Raw genomic sequence first — 13,678 nt, 5'->3', positions numbered from 1 at the left:
GCTGGGGGAGATTGTTCGAAAAGTCACGCAACAGAGTTTTTGAACGTACGTAACTTTTATACAAAAAGGTACATAGACATGAAACTTAAGCTGGCATTAACTTTGTCTATGTGGATATTTTTCAAGCATTAAACAGGAAAATCACGCTCTATATGAACATTCAATATGTGGAACACCCACAGCGAAAATTTTTGAAAGGGACTCCAGCCAGAGCTGCCTTTTATTCATGTTTGTTTTTACTTCGTACAAAAACTTTTTTACACCTTAGTAACTTTTCCCGCATACTGAACATTCATATAGAGCATGATTTTCCTGTTTAATGTTTAAAAAATATACACATTGACAAAGTTAATGCTAGCCAGGCACGTATCTAGAAATATATTTCGGAGGGGGTCCGAACCAAGTGTCTCAGAAATAATATTAAAAATAATGTTTAAATCAAAATGTTTATGCTATAATTGTATTTAATTTAAATAAAATAATTTTAATTACACTATGTAAATTAATTAATATTGTATTGTTATTGTTACATGAATAGGTACAAAGACTGTATAAGAATAGAGATATAAAAGCACATATTCATTATTTAGTTCAGATGAAATTAAGATCGCCAAAATTTGTATAAAGTACAGTATGTAACATTCTTATTCGTACATACGGATTTTCAAAGAAAATACTTTAATATCTGAAAGGAAATACACTCTTTTGAAATTGTTTCTTTACAATTCAATAACTAATATCATTAGGAACATAAAATCTTACCCAAATTCTGTATATCCAATGACAATAATAAATTAAATGAAACTGAAAGAGAAATATGCCATACAACTTTTCTATTCGTACACTAAATAATAATATAAGAAAAAGTATATTCATAACAAATTGACTGACAGTTCTAATACTTTGATGTGTATCCTTGGCTTTAATTACTGCTTGACACCTGTTCTTCATAGAATTAACCAGTTTCCGACATGTTTCAGAGCTTATTTTATTCCACTCGGTTTACACAACAGTTTTCAACTCTTGTTTGGACTTGACGCCTGCTTTATGGACTCGCCTCTTCAAAATTGCCCATAAATGCTCAATGGGATTTAAGTCTGGACTTTGAGCTGGTGTTTGTAGTAGTTTGGGCACATTCCATATTAGCCAATTCATGTTAACTCGCGCCTTATGCTTTCTGTCATTGTCTTATTGGAATCTGTAGATAGGCGGCATGTCCATTTTTTGGGCACTCTGCTTTATATTGTTCTTCAATATGTCCAAATAGACATATGCATCCAAAAACTAAAGTGCTCCGCTGTGCATAGCACCACGCCATGAAGGCGTATAGGGGGTAAAGCCCCACACTTTCTTGATCCGGTTGTGAGTGGGGGTGATGTGATCAGCATAACGCCCCTGACCGCCTTTACCCCCCAGGGTTTCCCCAAGATACCCATGTTATTCGACGCTGGGTGGGCGCCGGGGCTGCTTCCAACGTTAGAAAAGTTCCCGGATTTGAACCGGCCGGGAATCGAACCCGGGGCCTTTAGCATGGTAGTCAGAGGCGTTACCGACTTTTTTTTTTTAAAGGAATACCTTTACGCGGTGGTATCCCCCGTCATTCACACTTTTTCAAATTTACACTTTTCAAATTTTACAGTATTCTCAGTTTTTCACGTTTTGGACAAACACAAATGCCCATGCCTTACCCGGGACTCGAACCCGGAACCCCTGGCGTTGCAGCGCGCTGTGCTAACCACTCTTTTTTTTTTTTTTTTTAAAAAAAAAAGGAAATACCCCCTACACGGAGGTATCCCCCACCATTCACACTTTTACACTTTTCAATTGTTACTGTTTCTCAGTTTCTTATCATCTGGACAAACACAAATACCCATGTCTTACCCGGGACTCGAACCCGGAACCCCTGGCTTTGTAGCGCGCTCTGCTAACCACTCCGGCACGGATGTCGACAGACTGAGCCACCGCGGTGATATCATCATTCTATGATATCATTAATGACCCGCCACCGTGTTTAACTGTTGGAACTATGTTAATGTGATCATTGTCTTCATTTGATTTTCTCCAGACCCTTGCCACGTCCTCTTACGTGAGCATCTACCAGCTTAGCACAGGGTAGAAACGATGAGATACCTCTGGGTACAGATCAGGGTGACTAACACTACGAATATATGGAAAGAAACAATTTGGAGCTGCAATAGATGCGCCTACCAAAAGTGCTTGGGTGCCTGCCGTGAGATGGCGCTACACCTGTGAAAAACAACCCAAAAACCGCACGAAACTCTCAGTTCGTGTGAACCGTAAAAGACCCAGAATCGTAATTACAATTCGACTTCTTTACTTTTATATAATGATCACATATGTTATTACTGAATATTAATTACCATTTCCACCTTATTTATATCCTGTTATTGTGCTAAGTTCATTTATTTATTTCATTATAATTAGTATTAATATCTACAATCATTATTTCACCACATCATCTCTTTGCTCCTTCTCCTTTCACAACGGCAAACGTCTTCTTGAGTACTGCCATCTCTGGCCCATTTTCTAAACTGCTTTATGCATCATCAAATATATGCGTCGTTCTTTTTGCATGCTGCCATCTATGATCCTCTACCTCAAACAATATCAATGCAGTTTGTGTACGTGACACCCTATTTATCCCATCTGACCCGTATATATTAATCTTGGACTCGTCTGACCATATGACACTATCCCAAAATTCCTGGTCCTTGTGGATGTGCTCTTTCGAGAATGGAAGTCTATTCCTGCGATTCACCTTATTTACATACAGCCTCTTTCGTGGTATTCTGCCATGATATCCATGCTTCCACAAGGCACGTCGGACAGTTTGACCGGACATCATCTTGCCAGTAACATTTTCTAGTAACGGTCGTAACTGAGGAACATTTAGTCGGGGTTGTCTCGTACTCTTTTTAAAATAAAGCGTTCATCACGTTTATTCAACCGTCTCTCTTTTGGTTTTCTCGGCACATTCTGTGTTGAACCTTCCTCTCTGAATTTGTTTACTATGTATTGAACTGTGGAGTGTGATTTATTGACTGTTTGTCCAATTTTTCTTAACGAGTAACCTCTAAGGGCCAAATTTATAATAACATCCTTCAGTCCTTATAAGGACCTTCACCTTGCCCATTTCGAACACGCTGATAGATAGACGATAGGCCTACAACAATACCTACGCCAGCATTCCGTTTGACGGGGAGCGCCTGCATGTTCAAACTTGTTACGAAGTTGCAAACTGCACGAAATCACCCGAATAGCTGTGGCGCTGTATGCGAGGAAGATTGAAACTCTTGCCTGTACGAATAAGGAATAACAATGTTGCATGAAACAGCGTGTTTTTCTCTTTTCACACAAATTATATGCTCTGTTTATACACTTTGATCATACATTTTTATTGGCATTTGTTGGTGAAACCTTCATTAACATTAATTTCCAGGTACATATGAAAATGATTATATTTACTAGTAGATATGACATTTTTTCCTCGGAAATTCTGTGTACAAATAACAATGTTACATACTGTAACTGCCCTGGCAAGTAAATTAATGTCAAATAGACAAAAATTGAATATTACAACAAATATTCAACAAGTATATTTTCATTATGTAATTTTAGTACTTAGTAAGACTTTCGGGGGAGGGCAAAAAAAAAAAAACCTGGGCCCCTCACCCTAAATACGTCCTTGATGCCAGAGTAAGTTTCATATCTCTACAGCTTTTTGTACAAAAGTTACGTACATTCAAAATCTCCGTTGCGTGACTATTCGAACACTCGAATACATAAGTGTAAGCAATCAGTTTTGACATCAAATATACTGACTTCGGTGGAGGAGTGGTTAGCACAGCTCGCTACTGCGCCAGGGGTCCCGGGTTCGAATCCAAGCCAGAACTGTGGCGTCTCTCCTTCACTACTTATCCTCATCGTCGCGATTAGACAGAAACAGCAGAAAGCGACGCTAATTAACTAAAATCAAATCAAATCTCTACTAAGGATAATATCGAAAACACACAAAAGAACGAAGAATAATGTCTGTATCTTGTGTGTTTGATTATGCGAGTTGTATTCTCTCTCCCTCTCTTTCAAGAGATCATTAACCAGTGCACAATAAAAGTAAAATAAGAATTCAAGCCTAAACAAAACTCATACATAATTAAACCATTTCAACTATACTTAAAAAGTAGGCTATGCTGAGCGTAAACAGCTAAATGTAAAGCTGTAAGTTATTCTGTCACTTTATAAATATCTGATTTCTATAAATGTGACGAATTTCTTTATATATAATTCTTGAAAACCTCTTCCTTTATATATATTTAATAACATATCTTTAAATATTTAGTAATTTCCTCTTATGTGTGATAACATAATAAATATGTATTGTACATCATATAATAATTCCGAACTGCACCACGAGGAAAGAACACTACATTTATGCTCATTGTCATACATTTAACCCAACAAATAGTGCTAATACAGTACAATGAGTAGTAATGTAAGGCTGCAATATTCTGTTACAGGTTTTATTGATGTGCCCATAGCATCCCATGTTTAGACAAATGCCTGGTGAGAACTAACACCTGAAAACTGGCAACATTGGCCTTTTGAAACTGAGGCCAAAGTGTGAAATTTTGCAAATTTGTTTGAAGAAAAGATTATGTTCCTTCTGCTGAAAAGAAAGGGGAAAAAATGAAGTAAGGTTATTTAGAGGGACATAGCTTCCTACCATTGCGTCTTGGCTCACCACAACAAACTTAGGTGTGGCCTTGATGGTAAACCGGGGTTGTTACGAACGTTTGAATACTGAATTAAGATCTTTTTGTATTAGTACATCGTTTTTTGTTTTATGACAACATCCAGACAGGATATATAATGCAAGTTGCATAAAAGATTTAAGAATAATCATTTTTTTTAAATATCTGAGTAATCCAAGTTGACACATTTGATTCCACATTAGGTCAGAAAGTTAGTTGTACGTACTGACGAATCCTTTGACTGAGCTCGATATTGCAACTCTGTTTTGGCCAATCGTCTCGTCTGGTCAAACGTAGTGTGTTGGAAGCAACAGAATTACGTACGTATTTGCCTACGTTGTGTTGTTGCTGTGATGAACTTCTGTCTACAGTGCAGTGAAAGATACCAGTGTTCATAAATATTGACTGTAACAACTTTGTAATAATCAATAATCTAAGTATATGGCTAGGCATTCGTGTTGAAATGACGTTAAAAAGAAGGGTACACAAGGGATCAACTTAAATCTGCTTCGTTGCCTTGCAGAAGCTTAGACTAAAGGTAAGATAAAAAATCAGTTCAATATTAGGATTTCAACTTGCATAATGTTATTGTTTACTATGCTTTATAACAACATTGCACTAATATTTCATCATACATTGTCACACGTTGTTCACCCCACTGTGAAATGCATATACCGACGTGACTTTTAAGACTTTTAACGTGTATGAGGTAAGGCTTGGATACTTGAGTTCGTTTTATCATCCACTGATTGTATTCATTCATATCCTCGCAGTTAATTAATCTAGCAGTACAAAAGGTCGACATAAAACACAAACCACACATTTCACTTAATCATATCATCATAATCGTCTTTTTTACCCGTTGATTGATTCATTATTACGCGTACATGGATATGGACATCGCCAAGAAACACGAATGCATATAAACTTACAATGGTTGCACTGGTATTAATCATTTACATAGCCTGTTGGCTTGGGAATTATCGTCCGTTTATTAGTGACAGCAATTTTGGAATCCCACCTCCCCCCAGTATTTGATGTTGGCTTTACTGATGACGCTAACTGTTCGGAATGTTCAATTAATTTTGACAATTTTTATAGGAGTTAGGATGAACTTTAAAATACTGGAAACGATTGTGAACTAAGTTCGAAGCTTGAAGAAACTAATACACAGTTAAAAGTTTCACTAAGGTACTCAATATTTAGCGTTTTGCAGCGATCATCGTTGATTTACGTTCGTCCCAGACACGGAGTTGTGGCGACTTTTCATGTATTTAGCACAGGGATGTTTTATTATTGCTAAGAGCTGTTAACCTGATCCCCCTAACCTAACAACGAAAGCATTTAGTGACGTAATACTCCTTCGGACCCCACGCACGTGAAGAAGATGGTTGCAGCAGTCCGTATCGACGCAGTATGTAATTATTAGGGAGCGGATTTGTAAGTGTTATGTTCTGAAAGCAGCGAAAATAGGTGGCTACAAGTAAAAAAAATCATTCAAAATGACAGACTTACCCACACTCTTTCATGTTCGCACAGATTGATCGTAACACTGTGGGAGGTAGTGTTGGCGTAACGTGGGGCAAATTATAGTACCGAGTGGTCCAAAAGTCCCGGAACGGTCACATATCGTGAGAAATACACATCGAATCGGAAAACGAAAAAATACGTGTTTAATAAGTGAAAGAAAGCTTTTCAATGATATCACACTTGAATTCCCCACTCCCGCCCATTGTAAAATTTTAAATGGAAACCCCCATATTGTATTGTAGAATCGGAAAGAGGACTTCATTCCGAGTCCAACGAGCTATCAACCATCCTCCTAGCTCAAAGAAACGGAGATATGGCGATTTTAAATTCTCGCAAAAAAAAAAAAAAAAAAGTGAAAGGTCTTGACGTGCAGATTCCGAATCTGCAATCGCTTGCACTCTAGCTCAATTTGAAAATTTTATGGGTTTTATGAAATTTTCACCTTTTTTTTTTTTTTTTTTTTTTTTAAATCGCCATATCTCTGTTCCTGATTGAGCTAGGAGGATGGTTGATAGCTCGTTGGACTCGGAATGAAGTCCTCTTTCCGATTCTACATACAATACAAAATGAAGGTTTCCATTTAAAATTTCACAGTTGCCCCCCGTTCCACCACCAGGGGGCGGGGGTGGGGAATCAAGTGTGATATCATTGAATAGCTTTCTTTCACTTATTAAACACGTATTATTTCGTTTTCCGATTCGATGTGTATTTCTCACGATATGTGACCGCTCCGGGACTTTTGGGCCACCCGGTATGTATTGGACAGGAAGTTTTCAGAACCGGATTATTTATTTTCTTCAGTGGGATGTCCATTGCAACAAATATTCTACTTTAATCTAAATAATATTGCGAACACTTAGAATGTGCTTCATTTGAACATACTGGGCTCCTATCAGCACATGTGAACGCACATGTAAAGCTGCATCGTAATGCTGCTTTCATAAGAAATGCTGAGTGACGTGAGAACGCTGCTCTTCATGAATTACTAAATTGTCTTGCCTTGCCTTGATAAAATAAAACCGACAGTAGTGACCGGTATGTTGTTGAGTCCCGAATAGTAATTAATAATTTACTGCATATTATGTCTATTTATGTATGAAATTCAAAACATGCAATCCACTAACCGAACCAAACTTGAACACGTCGGTAGCTCACCGGTATAGATTAGTAGTTGTGGAGTCACGAATGTGATATTAATTTACCGCATATTTTGTGTATTTTATGCATAATCCCAAACAGTGTCGGCGAGGGGGGCAATTGCCTTCCCACGTTTCGCCACTTTTGCCCCCGCACTATGCTAAATCTTATCTACAAAGGGAAATATACTGGCTTTCCCCCCTAGTTTTGGCACCTTGTCCCCCCCGGGTTTGGGGCCCAATCGCCGCCACTGATCCCAAAATATGAATTTTCACAAGGAATTTGGAAACTTTATTTTGTCTGGATTGTCTCATTATATGTTCTTTATGTTTTATATGCTAAAGGTAAAATTATGATTTTTTATGTGAAATAAGACGCATGAGAACGGAAAGACACATAATAATGAAAAGAGAACAGGTTGAAGATTTTGTTTTTGTTTGTGGTGGGAAAAATCAAATCTTTCATTTGATTAGCAGTAACTTGAAGTTGTTTCTCCATAAGTAAGTAATACACATATTTTACAAGTCGTATCTAGCTTAATTATCAACTTTAGAAAACGCTTTCACTTGCAACATGGGGAGAAATTCATAAGTATCTTCTACAAGGGTTTTTTCAGTAGCATTGCCCATATGGACGATTTGAACCCCTGGTGCGAAACTGTCACTCTTTATCTTAAGCCTATGAAGTATCTTCTAACAAATAAGTATACATCGAACCATGTAAATATACCTGTATAACATCATTAGTTCGGAATCAATCAATCGGAATCTGGGCCCTGGTGACAACCATTACCGATAAACGAGAAGTAATATATTATATTTGCTAGTAGTATTTCAGTGCCAGTGCTTTTTATAGAGTCACTCGGGGGAATACGCCCAACTTTTTTTTGGCGGTTTATAGCTTCGCTAAATGAAGGAGTGCCGCAATAAAAAGGATGTCAAATGATAGCTACATGTTTTGTTATTGTTACCTATAAGTTTCATTACTGTAAGTCATATAGCAAAAGAACAAGAAAGAATAAACAGATGAACGTCAATTTGGGCAAATTACCCCGTGTTCAGGGTAAAATGCCCACCCATTACGGGTAAAATGCCCAATACAATAAACAATTGTTGTAATACTTGACATGACATATTTAAAGGAAAATAATACACAGCATTAACTGGAAGATTATTAACGTTTATTTCGTAAACAGAACATCATTTGTACAGACAAGCATAGCGTTTCTAACAACATTTATTTTGAATTTACCATAACCTCTTTTACTGTTTACATTTGTGAGAAATTGCATTGCACTTTGGACACATGGACGTGAATTTGATACATATTTCATGCATCCACATACTACAACGAATACACTGGATCCAGTCACATTGTGCTCCTTTCCCATAATAATGCTCATGGGCATATTGTACTTAATTTCTGTGGGCATATCATCCCACAGCTACAAGCAGAAAATTGAATCACTTGGTTGGGAACTCTGAGCACCATGCGACAGTTTCACTCTGCAGATACGTTTCCCTGACTCTTGATCTTTACACCAAACATATTTCAGTTTCTTTCACTCTTGGGAATATTATTGCACACTGATAATACAACAACGTGCAAAAAAATATTACCTCAAAAATTGTTATCTTACCTCATGAAATTAACCCTGGATGGCTTGAGAATCTTCTCACAAGCTCCAAACCTGCTGCCTCGTCTCACCACGGAGGGCGCTTTCAAACAAGATTCGCAGAGTTACCACAACATTAACGTTGCGCGAGATACGAGGGGGTGGGCATTTAACCCCGATGGGCATATTCCTCCGAGTGGAACATAATTTATCATTGTCACTCATCTTATCGATTAGCCCAAAGTGGCAGAAAAGAAAATTAAAATAAACCAAATCAGTCGCTGATGCTGTTTCCATGCACTGAAATTGCATTTGTCAGTATTTTGTGTTATCTAAATTGCGAAGAAAACCAGTAATATTGCTGCAGTAATAGCATATCGCAATGCATAATGCACAATGTTAAATATGTAACTCTTTTCAGCGTTGTCAAGACCGGGCGGGCTTGCCACTAGGCTATCCTGGGCTATAGACTAGGGACCGCACAAAAATGAGACGCTGAAGGATTAGCAGTGACAAAGAATATCGACTATTAAAATTGTCGGTCTCTTTTCCTTTGGTGCGTGTGCAGTAATATTTTTCTGTGGAAATATGCATAGTGCAAGTGGCACTTTTATAAACGAAGATGAAGATTAATGAGTAATTTTTAATCTGATGTGTCTATATTTTAAAGTTTACAAGTGTTATTAATACAGAGCATGCAATTATTAAAAGCGAAGTACCATGGTAACATAACTGTTAATATGATAATAATAATAATTAAAATGTCGGCAGAAGAACCCAAAACAAAGGATAGCCTAGGGGCCCCAAATTTTATAAATACCCATCTGGTCAAGACAAATATAAATTATTAGTTTTGTAATATCTCGTACATTTGTATGCTTATTCATCGTCAACTTAACAAGTTTAAAAATAAATCTTAAAATTACATTGTTTATAGTAGAAATGTCAATTTATTCAGGATCTCGCCACTGAAGGTTTCGGATTCGACTCGGCCTGAATGTGGATGCTCCTTTATGATGTTTTCCTTCATCAGTTTCATCCAATCATCATTCATCTTCATACTTGCGATTAGCCTGTCTAATCAGGTAGAAAAATGGAACTATACTAGGTAGGTGATTGATTAAGTTGGAATTTTAAGTCCTCTTTATCCACAGTATGGCTAATTGGGACTGGACCTACAGTTTTAAAGTGGGATCCGAACCACCATGTGCCTCCACCGGTATCGAACCCAGGACACCTTGATTACAAGGCCAAAGGTATCCCGTGCCCAAAGATGGTCCACGTTACGAAAATCATAGTATTTAACACAGCTAACAAATTACACGTCATTAATATACCCAGTCCTCCCAGGTGCACCATGCAGAAAACGAATTGTCTCGGGCTGCCAGCAGCCATTTTATTTAAGTTATTGTGGTCCCACCTGGCGTCGTTGGGACTGTGCAGACCAGTCCTCCACGGAGGTCGGCTATTGCAAATAACATATGTCAACAATCAAAAGTTTGACACGAACAATTTTCTCTAATAAGATGTAGAAACATGAATAAATATGTTTTCTTGAGTACAACCCAACAGATGTAACGGTTTTGTATTTTTTTTTAAAGTTACAAGTAATGTTACAAAATATCCATTTGGTACACGTTGTTAATTGAGGACAAAGTGGTAAACGTTGTAAGTGTCAAAAGCGAAAGTGTTGGGAAATCGCATCGTTCAACACATCAGACCGTACGAACGTTCACACTTTTGCCTTTTTACATGCCCTTTGAATTACTTAGAGGGCTACCAGCCACTTTTCACGTTTACCACATTATCAAGCATGGCACAATTGACAGTTTAACGTGGAAAACGGTTTTTGAATTATTGTGGCACTTACAACGTTTACCAATTTTAGTCTTCAATTAGTTATAGGAGTAATTTATCTTAATTTCAGAAATTTATCTCTCATTAGAAATTTGTAAATTGCCCTAGAAGCTTAACTCGGGCCACCATTGGTTCTCCTACCTTAGGAAAAGTACATGTATGATTATATGATTTACTACTTTAAATAACCTTTTGATAACTTGGTGGTAAAGTCGTGTGTAATAATCAAGAATTGGAAGTTAAAAAGACGATAGATACTCTGGACACATTGTAAATTTAACTCTCAATATGATTTTCATTTTTGACATGGTGTCAAACTGTGACAATTGACAAACTCTTCCACATTCATCTACCGATGATAACTATTTGGACGACAGAAAACTAACACATCTTTCCCAGACTTATCAACAAGAGGGGTGCTATGCAAGGACGTATTTAGGGGGGGGCGTTGTCCGGACCCCCGGAAAGACTTACCAAGTACTAAAATTGAATAATCAAATTATAACTTTTTTAGCATTTGTTACATAAATGATGGTTATTTATATCCGCTGAACTTATTTCAAGGCAAGGAATTTCGCTCATAAGGCTTTGAAGGACAGTTCCAAAGATTTATGCACAGTACTACTTATGATAATATGTATAAAATATTAATTAGTACCTTTACTTTCGTCAAATGTAATAGGCAATTAAAAGTGATCACCGTACAATTACTTTGCCTATTACAATTGGATCTAACTCCTTTTTGTTATTCAATAAATATTCAATTCTTTATCTAATTCACATTAATTTCCTTGCCTGGGCAGTTGTTTTTATGCAAATTTGACAATCTTAACTACACGTTAGCCAGATAATGAATACATGCTGTTATATATCTATTCTTTTACCATATGTTTACCTATTCATGTAACAATACAATATTAATTAATTTACATATTTTATTATTATCAATTTAATTTAATATAATAATTATATTATGATTATTATTGAGATACTTCGTCGGACGCACCCTCCCCGAAATGTATTTCTAGATATGTGTTTGGGAGGAAATCTTAGCAAAAAGCTTTACGCTCCAGACTTTCGTCTCCCCTTTCAGTATTTAAGCTGGAATGCTGGACTGGGCCTATCTAAATAAACTCTGCCCGAAAGGTATGGGAGTCTACGCACCTCTCAGCCGGATATTTACTTCCTTCCTCTCCTCGCCCCCCTCCTCCCCACCAACCCCCTTTCCTGTTAGGGAATTCATTTCCCTTGATACTCTTTTATGAAGAATATCAGCATATTTCGAAACGGAACGGCTTACTTAAAGACCATTTTGAAAATTTCAAGTCCACTCGGAAGTTATCACTTTGCTGCTAAATTAACTGGATTATGCAGCTGCCTCGGTGGCCGAGATAATATTTACCTCCGTGGCGTAGTGGTTAGCACAGCGTGTTACGCTAGTGATCACGGGTTCGAATCCCGGGTAAGACATGGAAGTTTGTGTTTGGCCTGAATGAGAAACTCGAGAAATGAGTAAAACTGATACAATAGAATACAGGGGAAACTACACCTTTGGGTTTTTCCTTTACAAAAAAAGCATGTTAAGTGATCGATCCATCTCACCATCGAGGTTTCTGGGTTCATATCCTGGGGTAGGAACGGGTGTTCTTTATATGTGTGTCATCATCAATTTCATCACATCATCACTCACCCTTATTGTCGAAATTAGCCAGGGTCCTCCCCGATGGCGTAGTGGTAGCGTCGTCGCCTTGTAATCAAAGGGTCCCGGGTTCGATACCGGTAGACGCACATAGTGGTTCGGATCCCACTTTCAACTGTAGATCCAGTCCCGATTAGCCTTACTGTGCATAAAGTGGACTTAAAACACCAACTCAATGATCAACTCGAAATTAGCCAAAAAGCGGAAGAAAGGCGACGCTAAATAACATAAATACAAACTGAATTAGGCTACACGCAATCTCTGTTCCTTTAGGACAGACTATTCCAATGGTATTAGTTTTGTGTCTAAAGAAGAAACTTGGCAAGTAGATGTGATGTACGCCAACGTCGGTCGCTATTTAATATTCGCAATTTATTTGCACGTATTTAGAACGGATTTGCACGGGTGTTAATTAATTTGCACGTATTTAGAACTAATTTGCACGTACTTAGAATACTTTACATTTATGTATTTGCATGTTTATAAATTTTATGAATATATAATTATTTATTTTATGAAAAATATGTATATAGAAGGTAATTAGAGGTACTAAACGCTATGCATATGATTTTATATTCATTACTGCAAAGTATGTAATGTATCAATCGATAATATTAATGTTTATAATATTGAAAATAAGAGTTTATGGTTTAATATCGCTTTGAATGGTGGTAATGGGTGTAGATACAGGTCCAATTACGATTTGGGACGGTCCCGGTACTCGAACCCGCGATATGCAACGGTAATAAATGGTTAGGTCTATAGTGTATACTACGTATGTAATAATGTATGTTATTATGTTATGAAAGACGATGGTACGACACGCTAGACAGAATACGGTCTCTGAATCTGAACTCCGCGCTGAGGGTAGAGGAGAAAGGAATTTGGGGGATGTGCGGTGAAGGTCAAATGACGTCAGAACGCCAGAACAAAGAAAGAACCCGATTGACCAATCAGAACCGGTTTCCCAAGGTTAATTACAATGCAAGAACAGGAGAAAGTTATGCAATGCCGTAGGGCATGGGAAGGGGTTGAACCAGACAACAAAGGATGCCTGGGAATGCGCAG

Source organism: Lepisma saccharinum, chromosome 14, assembly GCF_977018435.1.
Source record: "Lepisma saccharinum chromosome 14, izLepSacc3.1, whole genome shotgun sequence".
Lineage (NCBI taxonomy): Eukaryota > Metazoa > Arthropoda > Insecta > Zygentoma > Lepismatidae > Lepisma > Lepisma saccharinum.
This window is presented reverse-complemented; position numbering follows the sequence as displayed.